We start from the raw sequence: 21,864 nt of genomic DNA on the forward strand, positions 1-21,864 counted from the left end.
GGCCATGTCTTATAGCATCCCATGGGGTGTCTCCTCATGTGCATGTGACCCTTAGGATCCTGATACTGGCCAGCCAGGGATTTTTGAGTCTGGAACCATTCAAATGTGGTAGACAGCTCCTCTGAGCTCTCAGGCGGGTTCTTTCCTTCTGTGGGTCCCACTGATACCACCTGGGCTGCCTTCATCCCACCCTGGCTGCCCTGGGTGTACCTGCTGGCAAAGTCCCACATGGGTGAAGTCATGGTTAGGTCTGGTCCCTTTTGTCCATCTGTGGCTGCTCCCACACTGATACCTGGGTTCTCTTTCCCAGGCATCTAGTCATGTGTGGCATTGTCCAACTTACTGGGGCACCCTACCCCAGGATGGGTCTCTGGCTTCCCTGATGCTGGTATGTAATTGCTCAGGTCGGGGGGTGTCCCAGCCATGGTCTGAGCTGCCATGCTACCCAGAAGCTGGTCTCCGTATGATTGCACTGGGTCAGTGCCAGCTGTGGGGAGAGCTTCCAGAGGCATAGTGGGTGCTCCCTCTTTCTCTCTTCCCCCTGATGCAGCCAGTGAGCTCCCTACCTTGATGCCAGCAGCACAGTAAGTAGGATGCAGGCCTGCCACATTCTCCCATTAAAGTCAAAGGAATTTTTTTCATATTCCTATAAAAATATCAGTACTGTAGGGTTAAAATTTCTGAGAAATTATCCAGTAGCCTCATAAGACCTGGGAGACAGAGTTTCTACCTTTGGTGATAGTGAAAATAGACTCTGGAGTTGAATGTGTTGTCATGCAGACAGGAGAAAAAAGGTGAGACACTTTCATTTCCTGGCCGCTGCCCAAAGAGTGAAAGCAGTTCAATAACTGGATAAGTTTCATGTAATAACTGAGAGCTGGCCAGCGTGTCAACACCTGGGCAAAGAGACAAACAATACTTTCACAATGGTCTGCAAAAGCATAAAGAGGAAGGACTAGTATTTTTCTATTCTTTACCCCTGATATGATATCATCCTCAAAGATTCAATTAGGTCAGTGGAAAGCCCTAATTCAGCAAAGCATTAAACACTGAAGTCAATAGGAATAGCCAAGGGTTTGAAGCTAGACAAATCCTTAAGTATCTGCTGAATCAGCACTTAACTCAGGATTAACTCCATATAAGTTAAAAGTGAGTGCTCTGTAAAAAATGAACATGTTGATTAGGCTCAGAAAGAAACAATCGAGCCCCACATCCTTAAAAAATATTCACAAGGATTTATTTTGTTCTGCTGCACTACATTAGCTTCACTGAACTCAGTTTATACTTGAATAAAATCCGTAGGCAGTCCCGATCAAGTTCATAGATATTCAAATAAGCAACACTGCGTCCAGACTCATATTCTAGACATATAACACTTTTACATGTACCTCTGCAGCCACTTCTTGACTGTGGGACAGTCACTGTAGTTTTCATGACATCTTTTAACTTTCTCCAGTGTGTCTAATTGAGCAGTTAAGGGACAAACGCCTGCCTCAGTTAAAGGTAGTTAATAGTACCAATCACCTGCCTCCCCTACTACTTTAGAATATTAAAAATAATTTTCTCAAAAGGCCTTTTCATGGCCTTGAAAGGATTCTGTGATACAGCCAGGAGCCTTCCAGGATAGTTGCATTTATCAGCTCACTTCATGTAATGTTGTTCAAGCACATTCAGCTGACTGCTGAAGAAAAATCACAAGGAATGTCTTTGGAAGACTGGCATGATGGGCCCCATGGGCAGTGTTCTTCCTCCTGTTGACTGGAAGGAATCCCTGTTTAAATACTTAGCAAAACAAACCTTGTATTATTTTTAACAGCTGTACCTATACTGGCCTGCTGTAAGAAAACCTTGGCTGCTTTTCATATTATCCAAAGGCAAGAGTCTGCTTCCATTTCAAACTATTTTTCACAAACTTGTTGGTGAAAGAGGCTTTTGGGACCCAGCTCACTGGCATCTGGGCTCTCATAATTTTAAAATGTTAGGGAAGCCAGTCAAAGAACTTAGAAAATAAAGTTTGATCCTTCAATTACTGGCTGGAATGAGGCAGAGTGGTTATTCTAGTACTAAGGTACTGAAAGACCTGGTAATGAGGAAACTCTGTTAAAGACTTAATCTGAGGTTTTGGGCAAGACACTTGTCCTTTCTGAACTCCAGTTTCCCCACCAGTAAAATGAATCTAATAATGCTGCTCTACTTTTGGAGTCTAAAGATGCATACTCGTTACTGGACCTCCCTACTGGAGTTCACCTGCTATACTAGTGGAAGCAGACATATATTTAGTTCCAATGACAATTACTTAATCACTCCAATAAGAAGCCTGCTTGGTTTATGTATTCACATAGTTTTGTGGAGATGAAAAAAACAAGAATACTTTATAAAATTCTAATATTTTTTTAGTGCCATAGCACCACTTATTCCCCTTTAAATATTTAAAGTATTTTCCCTAGACTTGTGAGTGCTAGTGAGTAATAATAATAATGCTTACGAGGGTCTCATTATCCTCTGCATGGGAATAACCCATATAAAGGCATGAAAGTCCGTGAATTTTAGTTTTACTCTTCGCTGGAGAGCAAACCGCCCCTCATTTGGGACTCTTTCAATTATTTTCAAACTCCTTAGGCTCCCCTTGTTCATGAGTCTAAGAATATATCCTATTAATCTGCCCCAACTAAAAAGCATGCCAAAACAACACAAGTTGCTCTAGGCTAAAGCTCTGCGGTATCTGTAGTGTTCTATTCTGCTGTAGTTGAATACTAGTACACTTTTAATTATGGTGATTCTGCAGATCAGATAGTAAACTGAGGCACATACAGAAGCAGATTAAGGTTTATTGGGGCCCTCTGCACGGCCCCTCCCCCAACCTGTGCCCTGCCCTGCAGCCATGGGCTCCATCCCCAGCCAGCACAGTGAGAGCAACAGCCAACGCTGCCCCGCAGGTCCAGGGCAGGAGCCGCAGCTGCAGCTGCCCCCACACTCAGCTTTGTGCTGGAGCAAGAGTCTGGGAGTGGTCACACAGGACCATGAACAACATTATCCCGCAACTGGACAGTGCTGGGTATGTGGAGCTGCTGCCCACCAGACACATGCAACGCGGACCAAGCTCCAGGGGCAGCCCCTTGCCCCACCATGACTCAGTCTGGCTGCAGCACTGCCCAGCAAATGCACAGGACTGCAGCCAGGCTGGGCCAGGACCTGGATGTGCCCAGCTCTGCTCCCTGCTCCAGCTGCTCCCAGGGCTCCAGCATGGTCAGACCTCATACCCTGTCTGGTACTCAGCAGTTGCAGCCACAGCCCACCCTGTGACATATGCCTGGCCCAGCCCAGCCAATGGTGTCGTCCACGCCGAGCTGCCTCCTCTCCCCCCATGCCCACTCTCCAGGCATCCAGCAGCCCCTGTTTGGCAGTGGACCCTGGGCCCAGGCCCAGCTGGCCTGTGTGTTAATCTGCCTATGGGCACATGTATGCATAAAGAATCAGAAAAACCTAATGTCCAAAAATGATAAGATAAATGACTCTTGAGGGTCCTAAATAAAGCAGTACTCTGATATAGATTCTGTCTCCTGGCCAGATGATTTGCAACTAGAAAACTCTTCCTAGTATATAATCTAAGTCTCCCTTACTGCAAGGTAAACTCATTACTTCTGATCCTTCCCACTGTGGGCGCTAAAACAATTGACCATTGACCTATTTATAGCAACATTTATTTGTATTTGAGACTTTTCAGATCCTTCTTTAGTCCTCTTTTCTCCAGACTAATAACCCCAACTAAATAACTCTTCCAATCTTTCCTCACGTAATGCTTTATTGCTCTCCTTTGGACTCTCCAATTTATCTACACATTTCCTAAAGTTCAGTGGCCAGAATTGGGCACAATATTCCAGAGAAAACGTTACCAGAGCTAAGTGTATGGAAGAATCCCTTCTCCTGACTTGTAGGTGATATTCCTATAAATAAATAATTTTATGTCATTAGCTTTTTTTGCAATATAGTATTATACTCCTCCTGGCTCTTATTCAGCTTATTCAGCTTCTGATCTCCTATAATACCCAGGTCCTTTTCCTGTAGTACTGCAGCCAGTCATTCCATATTTTGGATCTGTGCATTTAGATTGGGCTGTTCCTGTTGGGTGTAAATCTGGTTCCAAAAGGGTGCACGTGTAGACATGCTCCCAGACATATCCTACTGTACCTTATTTTACTGTGCAGTAACCAATAATTGCATGTGTAGACACACCTACTGTATAATAGGTCTTATTGGATAGCACTGGAAGTTCTTATTGTTTTTCAGTTTTCCTTCACTATCAGGTCATCCCATATCTTACTAACTATGTACCTGTTAGGGATATGCAGATTATACTAGGTACCAACAATGAGTACGTGGTTTGTCTTAAACAGGAATCTCAGGAAATTGTCTGCCATTTCTCCAAAATAATATTTATAAAACACAGAGGGAGACAAAATCTTTTCATCTGTAATACAGGGAATCAACCTAACCTGTATACCCTAACTATTAATACCAATATTTTCTGAATTGATATCGTGTACATGGCCAAAAATATTTTAATTCTCGGGCAATCCAAACAAACAGGATCCTTTCACTCATCTGGTAAATGAAATGCAATAAGAATTTGTCTCCAATTCAGCCACCTGGTGCTAAAGAACTTCATTTATGTTGCTCTTTTTGAAGCAGAGCCACTGTCATGTGTATTTAATAGTCATTGGATAAAACAGACAAATGAGTGCATAGGTTTTTTGGCCCATTGGGAGCAAAGAGACTGGCTAAAACCCCAAGCTCCCTCCCTTCCAGAACAGCAGTCATCTCACTGGCCACCCTACAGCATGTTTTTCTTCTGGCCCCACATTTGGCTGGTTCAGGAAACCAGCTTCAAAAGGAGCACTGGAAAGGAACATACAGCCTAACCTGCTATATGATGGCTAGAGCAGTGTGCTGGGAGGTCAAAGGGAAGCAAGTTTAAACCTTCTCTGGGCAAGGTTGGGAGAGCTACAACAGGGGTCTTTGGCTTCCTTTGTAAGCATCCTAACTGCTCAGCTACTGGGGCTAAAACATGGCAGGGCTGTCACTGTCTATCACCTGCTAGTTTCTGGTCAGCTACATTTTTCTGACTTACATGCATGACTCAGGCCTGAGGAAGAATGCCTTGCATTTGAAAGCTTGTCTAACTTTATCCCAACTACAGAGTTGGTCCAATAAAAGATATTACTGTAAGAAATCCTTGTCCATTATGTTAGATGCATGGGTAGATCCCGAAAGGGTGTACAGACATAGCCACCTTCCTGCCCTGCCAGTGTGTAGCTTTACTAAACACAGGCTCACACCTCCATGCTGCAGGGGAAGTAGAATGTAAGTGCCAAAAATATCTCCCACACACCTAGAGTGCTGCCACATAGACACACAAAGGGAAATAGATTTTCAGCCTATGTTGACATATTGAATAAGTTAAAGTACATTTGATGTGGACAGTTTCTTCTTTACTGTCTGCTAATTACTGAACAGAGGGCCTTTATAAAAAGGCAAAAAGAGACAAAATCTAGTGAGGTTTCTTGGACCCATTGCTTATTTAATAGTAAGCATATTTCAAAGGAGATCAGTAGTTAAAGCAGAGAGGACTTAAACAGTTAGTTTACATTTACTTTTATATGCAACTCCCAGTCCAATTCCCTGTTACATTTACAATTTTATCCACTTACTTATCACTCTGTTTCATTCAACAGTTTTGTTTTCTCACAAACTTAGGCTAAGTGCTCTGGGACAGCGATCTCTTTGTACTCCTATTGTTTGTACTGATGATAGCACAAAGAAAACCTGGATGTTGGTTGAATGGGGCTGCTCATATAAATGAAATAATGTGTATATGCAAGTATTATTTATAAAACAGAGTATTAGAGCTAAGTATTAGAATCTTAGTCTGTCAGTGGTTTGAGACATGAACTGTACTTCTGAATAGGGCTTAGCAAACTGTGGGGGTTTGCCCAAAATTCATAGCTATGATACAGAAAAATATTCAGACATCAGCTACGTCTCTCATTTCTGACAATCCTCAAATCAGGGCAGAACAGTCCTAGATTATCTATCTGTCCACCATGTCCTGCCAATTCTGGTAAAACAGACACTGACTAAAAAAAGCCATTTCCAAAGTAATACGGATGTTATCATAGACATTTACTGCAAGAGTCAATAAGCTCTACAGATATTTGTTTATCTCATTGAAAGCTATCTTACCACAGGGTATCAATAGGGTGATTTTGAATTTACTCTTGGCAATAAGGATATAGAATATGTGACACTAAGCAGAATTTACGGAGAGAATTATACATCAAGATTTATTGATCTGAGATGTAAATATTAAAAGAAGGTAAAATTAAAGTCAGTATTTTCCTGGAGGGAAAGTGAACTCTGATGAACAGCAAAACCTGAGGTCAATCAAATTCCTTGACTATGCTTTCATTTACATTGGCATATACCAGGAGTAATTCTACCAGAGTCAGTGTAGTCTCCCAGCTTGAAACTGGTGTGAGTGGAATTATCCTCAGTAAAAGTAACTTTACCTTTTTTTGGTCCTAAGGAAAAAATCTATCTTGAAATATCACCATTGGGTGCATCCAGACATGTGGGAACATTTGTTTGCCTGGGGACAAGTAGCAGCAGCACAAGGTGTGGCTCAGAGTAGTTGTGGATTAAGATTTATTGGGGCCCGGGGTAAACAGAAAATTGGAGGCCCCCCACAAGGCAAGGGTAGGTTCCCTCTGTGTCTGCCCGGGGCCTGCAGCTGGGCCTGCCCAGCCTCCTTGGCACATCCAGGATGAGCCAGGGGACACAAGCACCACTGAGATGAAAGTAGCCCTGGCCCTGACCCAGCCCACCACCTGGCAGGTGTCATGCAGCTGGGTCTGCAGTCCCCCAGCACTGTGGGACAGGCCAGGGCTGAGTTTTTGCTTATATTGAGTCTGAACTGGCCTTCTAGAAGTTTGTGGCTGTTAGACCTAGTTATCCCTTGGGAAGCCCTAGTAAACGACTGTTCTCCCAGATCCTGATGCACCCCTCTTATAGGCAGCCACCAAATCCCCCATGAGCCTTCTTTTCGCCAGGCTGAAGAGTCCCATGTCCCTCAGCCTCTTCTCATAAGGCTTGCTCTCTTGCCAATTGATCATATGGATGGCTCATCTCTGGACTCTCTTGAGCTTATCCACAACCCTCCTGAAGTGAAGGACCGAAAACTGGATGCAGTACTCCAGCTGCAGCCTCACTAAGACTGAGTAAAGTGGAAGGATAACATCCCTGCTTTTGCTTGAGATGCATCTGTGGATGCATGCCAGAGTTTGGTAGCTTTGCCAGCCATGGCATCGCATTGGTGGCTCATGTTCATCTTGTGGTCAACCAAGACCCCTAAGTCTCTTCTGGTTGCAGTGCTAGCGAGCATAGTACCACCAAGCCTATAAATATGATGCTGTTTTTTTCTCCCAAGGTGTAGTACCCTGCATTTCTCTACATTGAATGTCATCAGGTTTTGGTCCACCCACTTTGCAAGCGTGTCCAGGTCAGCCTGTCTCCCCAGCCTGTCCTCCAGCATGACCATCTTCCCCCATAGTTTAGTGTCACCTGCGAACTTTGCCAGTCCGCATCTGATACCCGAATCCAGATCATTAATGAAGATATTGAAGAGTACCGGCCTGAGCACTGAGCCCTGGGGGACTCCACTGGTAACCTTGCGTCACATTGATTTGTTCCCATCAACTAATACCCTTTGGGTCCGAACCCGGAACCAGTTTCCCAGCCATCAGACTGTGAGACGGTCGAGGCCACAGTTCCCCAGCTTGGTCATGAGGACATCATGGGAGACCAAGTCAAAGGTCTTCTTGAAATCCAGATAAATAACATCAACCTCATTTCCCTTGTCCAGGCAAAGCATCACCTGACCACAGAAGGAGATGAGGTTGATCAGGCAAAATCTTTCAGTAATAAAACCATGTTGGCTGGCATTCAGTAGGTTGCCTTCCCTTAGCCTGTTGCAGATGGATCCCTTGACAATTTTCTCCAAGATCTTTCCAGGGATGGACATCAGACTGATATGTCTGTAATTCCCTGGATCTTCCTTCCTCCCTTTCTTGAAGATTGGGACCACGTTGGCTCTTTTCCAGTCTTCCAGTACATCACTCAAGCACCACAAGCTTTCAAATATCTTGGCCATAGGGCACGCTATGCTGTCCGACAGCTCTTTTAAGACTCTTGGGTATAATCTGTCCAGGACCATGGACTTATGGATGTCAAGCCTCTCAAGGTGATCTACGTCAATTGTGGGCCCACCTCCCAAGCCCTGGATGCTTTGTATCCTATCTGACAGCGTGACCACTTTGGGCGGGTGGAAAACTGACACAAAGTAATCATTTAGGAGATGGGCCTTTTCTTGGGCATCAGATGTCAGCTGCCCGATATGATGTCGCAGGGGCCAATGTTGCTTTTGTTCTTCCTCCAACTTCCCACATATCTGAAAAATGACTTTTTGTTATCCTTGATTCCAGAGGCTAGCCTGAGTTCAGTTGCTGCCTTGGCTTGTCTGGACTGCTGCCTACAGGTATGAGCTAGTGCTGAGTAGTCCTCCTTGGTAATGATTCCAGTTTTTCCATCTAGTGTAGGCTTCTCTTTTTTGTTTCAGGACATCCAGAAGTTCCCTATTGAGCCAAGGGGGATTCCCTGCCCTCTGACTGCATTTCCTATGGGATGGGATGGACTTCCCTTGCGCTTTGAGGATTGAGTTTGTTAGGAACAACCATTCCTCATGGACTCCACTTCCTAGGGGGCCATGGCCCCTTAGTGCCTGGCTGACTGGTCTCCTGACTTTGTGGAAGTCAGCCTTCCCAAAGTTCAGGATTTCTGTTGTGCTGAGGGATTTTCCCACCCTGCGTTGGACAGAGAAAGTAATCAGATTATGGTTGCTGTCACCAAGCTTGCCCTCGCTCCTCAGATCACTCACCAGATCATCCCCTTTGGCCAGAATCAGATCGAGCAGTGCTTCTCCCCTAGTTGGCCCATAGACCTCTTGTGTCAAGTATGTCTAATCTAAAGTGGTCTTCTTGCAATTTATGACCATTAGTCCTAGTCTTCCCCTGGGGAGCCCTAGTGAACAGACATTCTCCCAATCCCTGATATGCACCCTTTATATATTTATAGGCTGCCACCAAGTCCCCTCTGGGTTTTCTCTTTTCCAGGCTGAACAGCCCCATGTCTCTCAGCCTCTTGTCACATAGCCTTCTCTCCATACTTCTAACAATATATGTAGCCCTCCTTTGGACTCTCTCAAGCCTCTCCACAACCTTCCTACGTGTGGTGCCAAGAACTGAATACAGTTGCATCCAGTTGTGTCCAGCTGTGGCCTCACTCAGACCGAGTAAAGCGGGGGGATGACATCCTTAGTCTTATTTGTGATGTGCTGATAGATGCATGCTTGGTTTGCTTTGTCAGCCACCCCTGGTGGCAGGGGTGCTTCAAATGACTTTTAGTTAAAGCACTCCCGCCACCATTTTGAAGTGCAGGATGCTGAATACATGTGATGCTACTGGCACTTTAATTAGAACAGCTCTTGGAACTGCTCTAATTAAAGTTTTCCCCCACCCCACTCCACCCTGGAGCATATGTAATGACACCCTTTGAGGCCAGAGGGCCAGGGCGGGCTCCAGAACTTACACTGTGGGACTTAAAACCCCAACTGAGCAGCTGCTGCTGCTGAATAAAGGGGCCTACAGCTGAAGGTGGCAGCCAGAGTAAGTAGGCAAAGACCAAAGGTACTGAGGTTTAGACAAAACCTAAAGGTGTAGCCAGGTGGCCCAAAGGGAAAAATACTGCTCCAAGGCTCAGGACACCTCCTGAAGGATTAGTTATTCCATCAAGGCATAGCAGGTGAGATACCAGATGGTGGTATGGAAGAGCTGGACTGGGGGCAGGCTAAATAGCCACAGCATGCTGCTACCCCATGGCAAAGCTAGCCCTATCACAAAGAGGTTCACAATTTAGTCCCTATTTCCTCACTACGTTATCACACAGTCATTGGTCAGATTTTTTTCTGGCATACAATATAGGTTCATCCTGATTTTGTATGAAGGTCTAGTCTGAATCACTACTGCATTATTCCAATTGTATACTGGTGAATGAAGTCAAGCCAGCATAAAAGTAAAGTAACAGTGGGTACATCTACACATGTGCTTTAATGCACAGTACACTATTTTACTGAGCATTAAAGCATCACATAAAAAAAACCATGACATTATGCCAATTCACAGTAAAATAGTCTACTGCACATTAAGTGTCACTAAAAAAGCATGTAAATGCGCTACTGCTCATTAGTACAGCCTACTGTGCATTAATTTAGTACCTCACACTGGAAGTACTAAATTTAATGTGGATTAGAAAAGGCACATTAATAGATGTGTAGACATGTCCAGTGGTTGATAAAGTCCTTCATTTTTATGACAGTCCCTCTTAGTACAAAATCCTTTGTTTCCATAGTCTAATAATAAACTGCTTCATTTAACTAAAACCTGATTTCACAGAACAAACAAACAAAAAAATCACAAACACACTGGATGTCCTCACAACACTTGCAGGTCAAGGATTTCCCATCCAGCATTATACATCAGGTTCAAATGCAAAGTGCAGGAGGATTCTTGCAACATCAAAGATAAATCCACACTGGTTTTTAAGTGTGTTTCAAAAGATGTTTCAAACATAACAAAACACAAACATGGAAGAAGCATTTTATTGTCACGTCTCAGATAATAGCAAGCACTTTTGTAAATGATTTCTAACTCTGACCACTCGAACATTCAGAATGTCATGGGGTTATCCCTAATTCCTGAAAAAGAAAAAAAATGGTTTATCATGTCCTCTTCCTTAGATGGAATATGGATAGCTAGATAGATAAAAGATTTCACAATTGCTTTTCCAAGCATAAACGAGAAAGAACAACTGTCCAAATTCATATCACCCACGTGTATGGGGGACTTTGATACCAAGCTGACTCGCCTGATGTAACCTCAAAATGCAGAGTGTAAAATAAGAAAAATACATCTTTGAAAGTATATGATGTTGGTGTTGGCACTGAGTACTGCTGAACTGCAGAGAAAGACAGGATGCTTTTGCCGTTTCCTTTTGGAAGAATACATTTTCTCTTGGAACAGCTCCCTTAAGGCATTTTTCTGGAAATAGAAGCTTTCCAATGTAAACGAGTTGTTTACTGGTCTGCTCATTGTTAGATGAGCTGCTCCCTTGTCTCTTTTAGCTGAATCAGGAAAAACTGCTTCTGACAAGTATGCATGTAAAATAGTAAGTGATACTGAAGAAGTGCCTTTAGATCTAGAGTTGGAATAGCATGTATTGTAAATAAAGACTTTGCCAGTTTGGTACATGCTTCCATGTATCCTTAAATGAAATGGTCATTCTTCCTAACAGGACAATAGGACTGAAATATTTCAAGCTGACTTCCAGCTGCCCTTTTATTTTCAGTGGGAATGTGCTTCAATTAAGGGCCATAGACTCCATCCCAAAGTAAATAAATAGAGTTCTTGTAAAGACAGTCTGAACTGAAAAGAATGAGCTACATCATATACTGTTCAACATTTATTCTTTAATACTTTTAGAAACTTTGCAGCCAGTTCCAGAGTAACTCTGTACTATATCTGGCTAGGAAAGAACTTGGAATGGAGAATAGCACTGAACTATGCACTGAAGTAAACTTAGGGTTTTTTCATTGGTAAAATAGCTTTCAATTTATGAGGCATTTCAGTTGAACAGGATGATTATCTTGATTATCTGCAGACAAAGAGAATGCCCACAATACAAACCTAAACACTTGCCCTTCCATTGCTCCTATCCAAAATAAACCTTACCTAATGTAATAAATCACTGCCACTACTTGGGCATATAACATAATATAACATTTCTTTTTTACAAATGGATAAACTGAAACCTGGTATTTCAAAAGGATTACGCACAACAAACCTCAAAGGTAGCTGAATTTGCTGAAAGCTGGGCTCAAAAGGGCTAAGGACTAGATCTGCTAAAGCAGTTGTGGCCAACCTTTCTGGGCTGTGAGCAAGACAAGTGGTTTAGGGTCAGTCTGTGGGCTGGATCCAATGCATGGGATTCACCTTTGGGCCCAGTCCAGCATGGGGACATCTCACTGGTACAATCCAGTGCGTGGCCCAAGCACCACACACTAGATCAGACCCACCACCTTGGTCCTGGCCCTATACATCCCCATATCAGGACCTAGCCCTGGCCCTGGCCCTGGCCCTGGCCCTGGCCCTGGCCCTAGCCCTGGCCCTAGCCCTGCATGGTAGACCAGGTCCACCCCCCCTGGCCCACATGCACTGCACTGGGCTCCATGCATGGCAGATCAGGCCTGCTGCCCTGCCCCAGCTCTGGCCCTGCATGCACTGGATCATGCTCTGGCTCTGGCCCCACATGCCAGATCAGGCCCACTGCCCTGGCTCTGTACACTGGTCTGATCTGGTACATGGGGCCATGGCATCTGACCACAGGGCCTAGAAATTCTGCAGAACCAGCATCAATTGCAACCAACTCCCCACCACCAAATTTCTAGATCCATGGGAAGCCCTGAGGGCCAGATCTGGCCTGTGGGTTGGAGGTTCAGCACCAATGCACTAAAGGATTTAGATTCTTCAATTCCTGAATGTAGGTATCTAATGGCTCCAAACTGCCAGCCTACCCTCCACCTAAGGCTGGGCAAACCCCAGCCTGGAGCTTGTTTCCCTCTCTTCCCCCTCTTCCCATCCTGCAGACAGCACCGGAGCTGGGGGAGAGGGGTGGGGCTAGCGGAGGAAGGCTACAAACAGGCAGCTCTTTCTGGATTGGCTCCAAAGTGGAGCTCAATCCTCTACCCCCTCCCCACCCCAAACCCAACAGCAAATGTCTGTTGGATTGGGGAGGTCACTCTAACTCATGGCACTTTCTGTAAAGTGCCATGAATTACAGCAGGGAGCTGCACATCTATCAAATGCCCAAGTGCCTTAACCACTAAAAGAGAGAGAGCCGTACTTGCTCTCTCTCTCACTCTTTTGCCCTCCCAGATACATATGTCTAATAATTCTATGCAAAGTGAAATAGCTTCCACAAGAAGGATTAGAATTTATCACACCCCACCCTAAATAGCCTCCAGCTTGGTGGTTAGGGCACATTCCTGGAAATAGGAAAAGTGGGTTGAATCCCATCAGTGACAAAACAAAAACACAGCATGGACTATAAACCAGAGATGCTGACTCCTAGGTATTTTCTTTAGCCATTAGACCAGCCAAGTAACATATTGCCTCCATTTAGTTTGCTTTTCTACATTCTGGGTTGAATTCAATTTAGAGTGAGTAAAAATTATACCTACCAAATTAAATCCATTTCCAAACCAATCAAGTGAAGATGATGCCATTCCTTTGTAGGGAAACATGAATAAATTGTTTCACAGTAGCTAAAATCAGTTTAGCGTAGCAACCCTAAAGCCATTGTACATATCTACCTCAGAGGTGAAACAACTGATTCAGAAAGTATTTTAAGTTAGGCAAACTGCTGCAATACCTGTGTAAAGACCAGGCCTAAGGCCTTTTAATGCCATTACTGTAGGTCAAAGAAGCCCTATAATGAGTGCAAATGCAATTTATGCCTCTTTCCACTGTCAAAGTGGTAAAAAGTGTCCTTGGTATAAATCAAGTCAAGCCCCAAATCTATTATTCCTTGCTCATTATTCCTTGCTCTATATGTGAGAAAAACAAATACATATTTTGAAAAAAAAAAAAAATCCATAATTCAAAACATTTCTTATGCCTGTGCATGGAAGAAATAAAAAGGGCTTTTAGTTTTCTCTTGTTCTTTTCTTTAAAAGTTTTGTCACATAACTTGTTGGAAGTGACACCCACACTCTGTGAACTATAATTAAAAGAAAATGTTTAGGGGATGTATTTGTTATTTATTCCATGATAATAGGCTCCTGCTGCTACATGAATGCAGATCAGGCAAAACTGTGGCATGTATGGAAAATATATGTTGGGGAAAGGCTGACAAGTTTATATTCAAAGCAGGAGACAGTAATCCTGTAACAACATTCTCTTAGGCCACACAAGTAATGCCGAGTTTAACACGTTTTATCATAGAAGTGCTGGTACTGTTGAATGGCATCCACTTATAACAGTCTGAATCCCACCAGCACTTGATGATTTAGTTTAATTCACATAGGTAGCGGGAGTATAGTTTACTCACATGACTCAAGGTTTGCCAAATCTAGCTCTGATTTAGCCCTCATGGCTCAGCTCAGCCTTGTCTCGGGGCAACACGGATATGCACAATCCCAGTTTTCTGGAAGGGACTATAGATCAAAGAGGCCAAACAGACTCATCATAAGCAGACTATTCTGTCTGAAAAGAGACTTTTGCATGCTAGTCAATAATCCTAAAACCTTTTTTATAATTAAGTTAGATTCTCTTCTTTGAACATCCTCTTGCATTCTTGTTGGCTGTTTGGAACAAAAGTAGTGAGATATGTTTTCAGTACATCAAATCCACCTAAAATCCACCACTCTGCACACACTGCCACACATATAAGCCATTCATGCATACAGGTTGATGGCCAGTAAACTACCCAGTTTGTCATATGAGTTTATGTAGTGATGGGTTGCACACTTCTTCCATGGTAATTAGTAAAAGAAGGGGTCCCTTTTAGGCCTGACCTGGCTTCTAGACTGAGGCCTGGTTACTTAGGCTGACAAGTCTAATGTCAGTTTTTAATGACTAAAGATGTAGGGATTGTTGATGAGGAAAGTTCCATAATGAGAAAAATCTTTAATAAACCTTTGAAAATGTCCGCTTGTAATTTAACCATTTCCTTGTAAATGTTCAGAAAGTAATTACCAAATCCATGGCATTGCACTAGTTTGAGACCTCATTTGTATGAAAACTCTTAGGGTCAGATGTTCCTACCATAAATCAGCAAGATCCCATTAAACTAAACAGAGCTAGACCACTCATGTTTTTAATACCAATCATTAAAAATGCTTGGTTTTTTTTTTTAATAATTCCTTCTAAGACTATGGGAATGTCAGGTAAAGAAATACCTCCAAACACACTTCAAATTAAGTAGAACATAAATACTTTCAAATCAGTTTTGTTTGTGCATCTCGCTGTTCAAGAAATAACCAAAGTTCTCTCAAGCTTGCAATGCCATCAGCACAGTCTCTTTGCAGATGGCGGTGTCCTTGAAGATAGCAACTTCCCAGCTAATTTATTAGAATTACTACTAGCAATGAAAGTATTCCAGGTTAAAAAAATTATCCAGATGAATCAATCCCCCTGAAAATTATAACTTGGATTTCTTATTCCCAAATCTGAGGCAACTCTATTTCAAGTTATTTTTTTAAGTATAATAGCCAAGTTTCAGTTTCTTAAAAGCAGTTTTGTTCTCTTGTTACACAAAGGAAACTCAATGGGTTTAGGTGATTGGTAGGACAGCCTTTCACATGTGTGTTTCCATTTACTATCTATCCGATGCTTTCATGATGGCATACATTGAGGGCATACATATGGTGCTCTCAATCTATTTTCTATAGCAGGGCTATCCACCTGGCAACCTGCATGCTTTGTGTAGCCTCTGAGGGGTTGAACTGTGGCTCCTGCTCCAGGCACCACTGCCCTCTTCAGTTTTTGCTGCCACTGGAGTCCCTGGGCTGCCCCTACCTCCCCCAGCTTCTGTTGCCTTTCTCCCCCGATGGGGTGGGGCAGATTAGTGTAACCCATGGATCTGACTGAGTCCACAGCTGGAAGGTTAAGGGGGCCCAAGGATCCCATGTGGCATGTGAGCTGGTGCACTATGACTCACGCTGGTGGAGGGCCCATGCAGCAGGACTGTATTGCATGTCACATCTGCACACAAAGGATGCCTGAACATTCACACATCAGGGCCACATGGCATGTCAGGAGCTTGCATGACACATCAGGAGCCAGGCTCGGCATAAAAAAGCAGCTTGCATGGCAGGGGCCTACGTGATACAGTAGTCGGAAGAGAGCTCAATGATACATCAGAAGCCATGCAGTGTGTTGTGGGGAATAGCAGGCCCTGGCATGTGACCCACACAGCATGCAGCCTGGGGGTCAGGAGCCCTCTTGTTATGTGGCTAAGGGGCCTGTGGCTCTGAGCCACTTAAAGGCTGGACAACCCTGTTCTGTAGGTTCACACATTTGGCTGGTTGGTTTGTGCTGTAGAAATGGCCAGAAATTATTCATGAAAAGATTTTAAGGTTTTGCCCTCTGCTTTTGTTCTGCAGTGGACTTAAAACTAGATAGAAAACTTACAAGACCTCATAATGTCCAATACCTCACTGTTTTAAGGCAGGGCAATCCAACTGATGGCCCACAGGACAAACACAGCCCATGAGGGGCCAGCATGTGGACTGTAGGATGCTCATGGCTTGTGAGTACTGAACATGTGGCACTGGCAACCACTTGTCCTTCTACCATGTGGTAGTCCAGGTGTCTGTACACCACACAGTGGTGGGAGACAATCCACACATCATTGTGGGGGACAGAGGTCCGTGTGCCACCAGTACATCCCACAAGGTGGAGGGAATCCTAGAGAGACGCTATGCGATGTACAGCACTAGATTTGCATACTGGCACTGCCTGTGGCCCCTGGCCACAGTGAAGTTGCATAGCCCTGGTTTAAAGATTTGCATGAGATGTGCAAGACCCAGATTCAAGAATCTGCTTGCCCAATTTACAGTTATAGAGAAATAAGGCTGGAAAGGACCTTGAGACGTCATCTAGTTGAACCTTCTGCCTGCTGAGGCTTGATGCATTATGCCAATATCAGTAAACTATAGAGTCAGCCACTGTTCTTAGAGATGCTACGCTTTGTATAGACAAACATGCAACCTATTATAGAAAGTCCCTGAAGTTAGGGTACTCTCCTGGAATGAAAAAAATTCAAGTAACTTGAACCTGGGTCTCCTCTCTTGATACTGGCTCTTCAAGGGTTTGTCTCACTCTCTTAGATGGTTTGGCCAAAAATTGGCTCCTGTACTCCAGCAGCCTTGTAGCCTAAAGTTTCATGGAAACCAGTTCATTTCTCCAAAAAGTTCTGGCTTTGCCAAATCAATATTTTGTTATTAAAAAGAAAAAAAAATGGTATCAAAAGATTTCTGACTATTTGTAGTGTGTTGTTTCTAGCTGCTAGTCTACTGCTGCCTGCTAAGGTTGTTCTTTGCTCAGGGGATAAAGACCTATGCTTCCTGAAACTGTAAGGCCTGATTTCACATCCCACAATTTATTGAACCCGATGTTGGCTGTCTCAGCAGATGCTGAAACTTCCAGACCTAACCTCTTTCTAGTTCAGTGCTGAGGCACACAGTGGGTAAAACTTACATTGTCCAGGGTTGCCAACCCAAGACAACCTTTTTTTATTGGCAACCTGCCAATTTTGATTTACAACCAAAGTTTGCTATTGACATATGTTTTTACTGACATATATTTTACATAATGTAATTGTAGACCAGACCCTGGGCAAGGACAGGTTCAAATTTGGAGGTTTAAAAGCACCATAATAAAAATATTTGGTTGTCAGTAAGAAGTTTGCCCATTGTCAGTAAAAAATATTTCTTATGTTGGCAACTCTACTTGACTATAGCAGTGGTTTTAAAAAATGCTTCCCCACCCCACAGGAGTCCCCTACTCACTCCCACACCCTGATACCCCTGAGCACCATCCTGTATCATGCTGCACCCCCCTCCCCACACACATATACCCCCACTCCCCAAGCCTTAGCCCTGCTTCTCTGGCCTGGCACAGACCCCCAGACAAAAACTACTGTCTGCCTACCTGTGACCCAGCACTGGAGACAGGATGCAGCAGCAGCTGCTAAGAGCTGAGGTGGGTAGAGGGAGCTAGAGACTTCTGTGAACCACAAAGCCCTGAAATGAACTCCATACAGGGTGCTATGTTCCTGCTCAAATACCAGTTTGGACTGTTCTGCTTTGTCTGTCCTTCAACACTGCCTCAAGCTTCTTTCAAATGACATAGCTTCAGTCAAGGTCCTATTGCTCGGTTTGGGGGGGGTTTAATGGATGTCTGCATCTTTTCATATGGATTTTACAGACAGGTGTTTTTAGCCTTGTTTTTTATAGTGTCCATAAATATATGGACAGTTGGCAAATCTAATTGTATTCATCAGCCAAAGAGGCACCTTATATAATCACTACATCACTACAAAATATTTTGAAAGTCTTGAGATTTACCTTTTCACTTCTTTGTAATTCTGCATCTTGGTTTCTCAGTTAAGAGCCACATACAACCAAGTTCAAAATCGGCAGGATGTTGAAGACAGTCAAATGAATAGATTCTTGGGGTTTTTTCTCCCCTCCCCAGACTGCTTGTGAGTGATAGCAAAAATACTTTTGATATATTCTGGGAGACAAAACTCAACATAATGTGACATACCTTCTGGTCCCTTCATTGCATACCAGCTATCAGGGATGCAGCTTTCCTTCCTTCTGAGAAAGAAAGGATTTAGGACAACTGAGCTTAAAGGAAGCAGTTCAAGAGATTTTCAGTCCAGCTCTTTAAGAAAGCCTGAGAGATGAGAGAGAAAGCAGCTGCTAAACTGCTGCCATATTTTTTTCCACCCCCTGTTCTATAATCATCCTACATTTTGCAATTCACTATCCCTAGTGATGTGGTCATTTCTGGTATATCAGACTTATACAGAGTGTGGTTTAATCAGTAGTCCAAGTTATTGTTTTACTGTAGCAATGAAAGAAAAACAAATAGTTAACAAGAGACTAGGCATCTCTATAATTGCTGACCTTCAATAGTCTATGTGACTTTAGGCCACTCGGTAATAAATAGACTGGTGTAATATTTACAGACATGTCTGGAATGCAGCAAGTTACTCTCCTCTCTTACACAAAGTCATTAATGGTACTATTAGGAATCAAACCACCACTGTTCATGTTCACCAGAACAGTTATATCTCCTTTGCCATCAGTTTATTTGGTATCTTTATATTTGATTTTGATAGGTTATTCCCTGATCAGTCTCCCTACTTGTAGGTTTCATATATCATTATAAAGAGGTTAAATTATTTCAGCGAACAATTTTGTAAATTCACTCAAACCCTTATATTTCCTAGTTTAATAATCAGGAAAGGTCATAAGGACAATATTTCTCCATCTGTTTATTTCAATTGGAAAGGACTGTGTTGCAGGTCAGAAAATAAATTTTCCTACTTGAAAGTACAAAGCTAAATTCCCTTGCTCTCCAGCAGCCAGTTTCCACTGTTTTGAAATGCTGCTCACTGAAGCAAAAGGGAAAAAATAGGAAATATGCTCTAGAGAGTAAACACTAAAACATATAAAGCAGGGGTTGTCAACCAGAGGTACACATACCCCTGGGGGTACTTGAGAAGGCCCTAGGGGGTACATGTGGGTAGGCGGGGATGGAGCGCCACCACGCATGATCCCGCATTGCCGCGCAGGTGCCACCTGCCTGGCTGGATTGGGGGGCAGAGGGGGAGGAGGATCTCACACATGGCGGCTGCCGCCACTCTACATTTGGCCGCACGCCACCCCCCCGCCCCCCCGCACCTCCCCCAGCTCCGCATCTGGCTGCTGGGGGTATACTGCTCTGCATCCAGCAGCCAGGAGTACGATGATCCAAAAAGGTTGAAAACCCCTAATACAAAGGAATCTTCCCCCTCCCCACAAGACAAAATCTAACTGCACAATCATTTTCTGAAAACTTTGAGAGTAACAGGAAAGTTGAAGTGTGAATTTGGTCTTTGAATTGCACCAGGCACACAAGATTTACATAGAAGAGCTGAAGAATAAAAAAAAATAAATAAAAAGATCAGCACTTCTGAAGCAACAGATCAAATTTATAACATTTCAGAGTCCCATTAAAAGTTTGATAATTATTTGCAGCTGCCATTCAGCTATTTCCTTTAAATTCCATGGCACTGAAAGCAGAAAGAAAGAGTCTTTAGGCCAATTTTTATGGATCATAGTGTTGGCTGTAAACCACTCTACTGTGGTTTCCAAGCCTTTTTTTATTTGTTTGCTTGTGTTTTGTTCTGAATACAGAAAATGTATAACGTTGCATCCTGCTTAAAAATAAAATAATAAAGAAGCGAAAGCATAAGGATTTAGAGAAATAGGATTAAAATGTTTGCAAAACAGGAGCATACATTCTGACCTGGTGACAAACCAATAGTCCATCATTAAGTCCAATGTACTGTATCTGTCAATGGTTACTTCTTCATATGAGAAAATAAACTTGAAATCTCCTTATTATAAAAGCTCCTCTATGAATCTAACCTCTACCTGAGATTTGGTGCCTATGGTGATTTGGAGTGTATAACTCAGCTAAAAACTTAACTCATTGGTATACTTACCAAACACTACCCTACCTCATTTGTTTTTCAATGTTTGTATTATGAAACTTTCAACAGAATGATTGTACCTTTCACATAACTGTTTCATGGTATAATTATCCATGCCACCTTTACTTTCTCAGAAAATAACATTTAATTGAATAAAAGCCTAAGGCTTTTTGTGCACATTACATAGGTTTCTAAGCCAATATCTACAATCCAGATACCTTGTGAAAAAAGAATGAATGGAAATCTTTTTTCCTGACCTGCCCCCTCCCTCAAGAGCCTCCAGATTTTTGGGGTCAGTACATAATGGGATATCATACACAGTTATTTTTGCACAGTAGCAGATAAGGAAATGTGAAAAATCTGTCTCATGTTATCATCTTCCTCTGATGCTGGGCAAGCTATTCTTGGATTAGTTCAGTAAATTCCTCCCTTTCCATTCCCAACCCTGCATTTCTGCACATGTGTAATTAACATTTGTGTTAGGGCAGTGACCCACTTCACACGTTATATCCATTTCCTATTTTGGGTGTGTTGCCAGCAGAGGAATCCACAAGTGATAGAACAGCCATATTACCGCACAACAAATAAATATATAAATATTGGTGGGGGGTGCACACTTATTACAACATCACAGATGAATGTGTGTCTGAGACAAATCATTCTTGGTTAAAAGAATCAAGAGAAAAATGAATACAGGTCAGACTAATTAGGAATCTCATCACTATAAAGACATGACAAAACACTCCTCATTGAAAACCTTCATCATGATAATCAGATTTCAGACAGTGGAAAAGGAAAGAAAAAATAAACACGTGTGCCAAGCAGAACATCCCCAGAAGTGGGAAGAACAAATGAATTCTGAGGGACACTTTGGCCCTTGCTTTGTAGACTTTGGGAAAAACTTAAGTACTCCAGTGCTTGAAACCACACAAACATAAGGGAGACTAGCAGAAACATGCTGCTTGTGCAAGAAGGTTTACAGGCTGTGAGTAGAGTGACATCTCACATTATAACCCACGATTTTTGCATTATGCATTTTGTTGCAAGAGAATTGATGCATTGACCTTTCACTTCTGAATGCCCTATTTCCAGCTAGTTTGGATTTTTTATAGGTGTTTTGCTTAACTCCCATGATTTTGTTTTAGGATGTTTCAGCTGCAAGTATATCAAGGCATCCTCCAGACTATCCAAGGTTAAAACCTTAACCTGGTTGCATGAAAAGTGAACAGTTCTTCCAGGCTCAGTATGCTTGTTATTTGGTCCATTATCTAGCCCTGAGATATTCATGAAGTAAAAATATGCTTTTCATTTGTGCATTTTGCCAAGCTGTACTTTGTTCCTCCTCAAAACAATAAAGCATGCCATTCTGCCCCAAAGGTTAAGTTTTGTAGCTGGGCTCATTCATCATTAACAGTTTGCTTAACATTC

At 42.9% G+C, this 21,864-nt stretch overlaps 1 long non-coding RNA gene across 10 annotated transcripts in view; it reads right to left on the reverse strand.

The window, feature by feature from the left end:
- Window positions 1–21,864, reverse strand: part of LOC109285320 (uncharacterized) — a 230,422-nt gene that overhangs the window by 190,965 nt on the left and 17,593 nt on the right. For 9 of the 10 annotated variants that reach the window (XR_002093075.2, XR_009461150.1, XR_009461153.1 and 6 more), the window contains exon 1: window positions 18,498–18,713. The exons of the other annotated variant lie outside the window; for it this stretch is intronic. This is a non-coding gene — a long non-coding RNA (uncharacterized LOC109285320). Of the gene's footprint in view, window positions 1–18,497; window positions 18,714–21,864 lie in introns of those variants that run through there. 10 annotated transcript variants of the gene reach the window in all.

The sequence above is a fragment of the Alligator mississippiensis genome, chromosome 3, assembly GCF_030867095.1.
Source record: "Alligator mississippiensis isolate rAllMis1 chromosome 3, rAllMis1, whole genome shotgun sequence".
In the NCBI taxonomy this organism is placed as follows: Eukaryota; Metazoa; Chordata; order Crocodylia; family Alligatoridae; genus Alligator; species Alligator mississippiensis.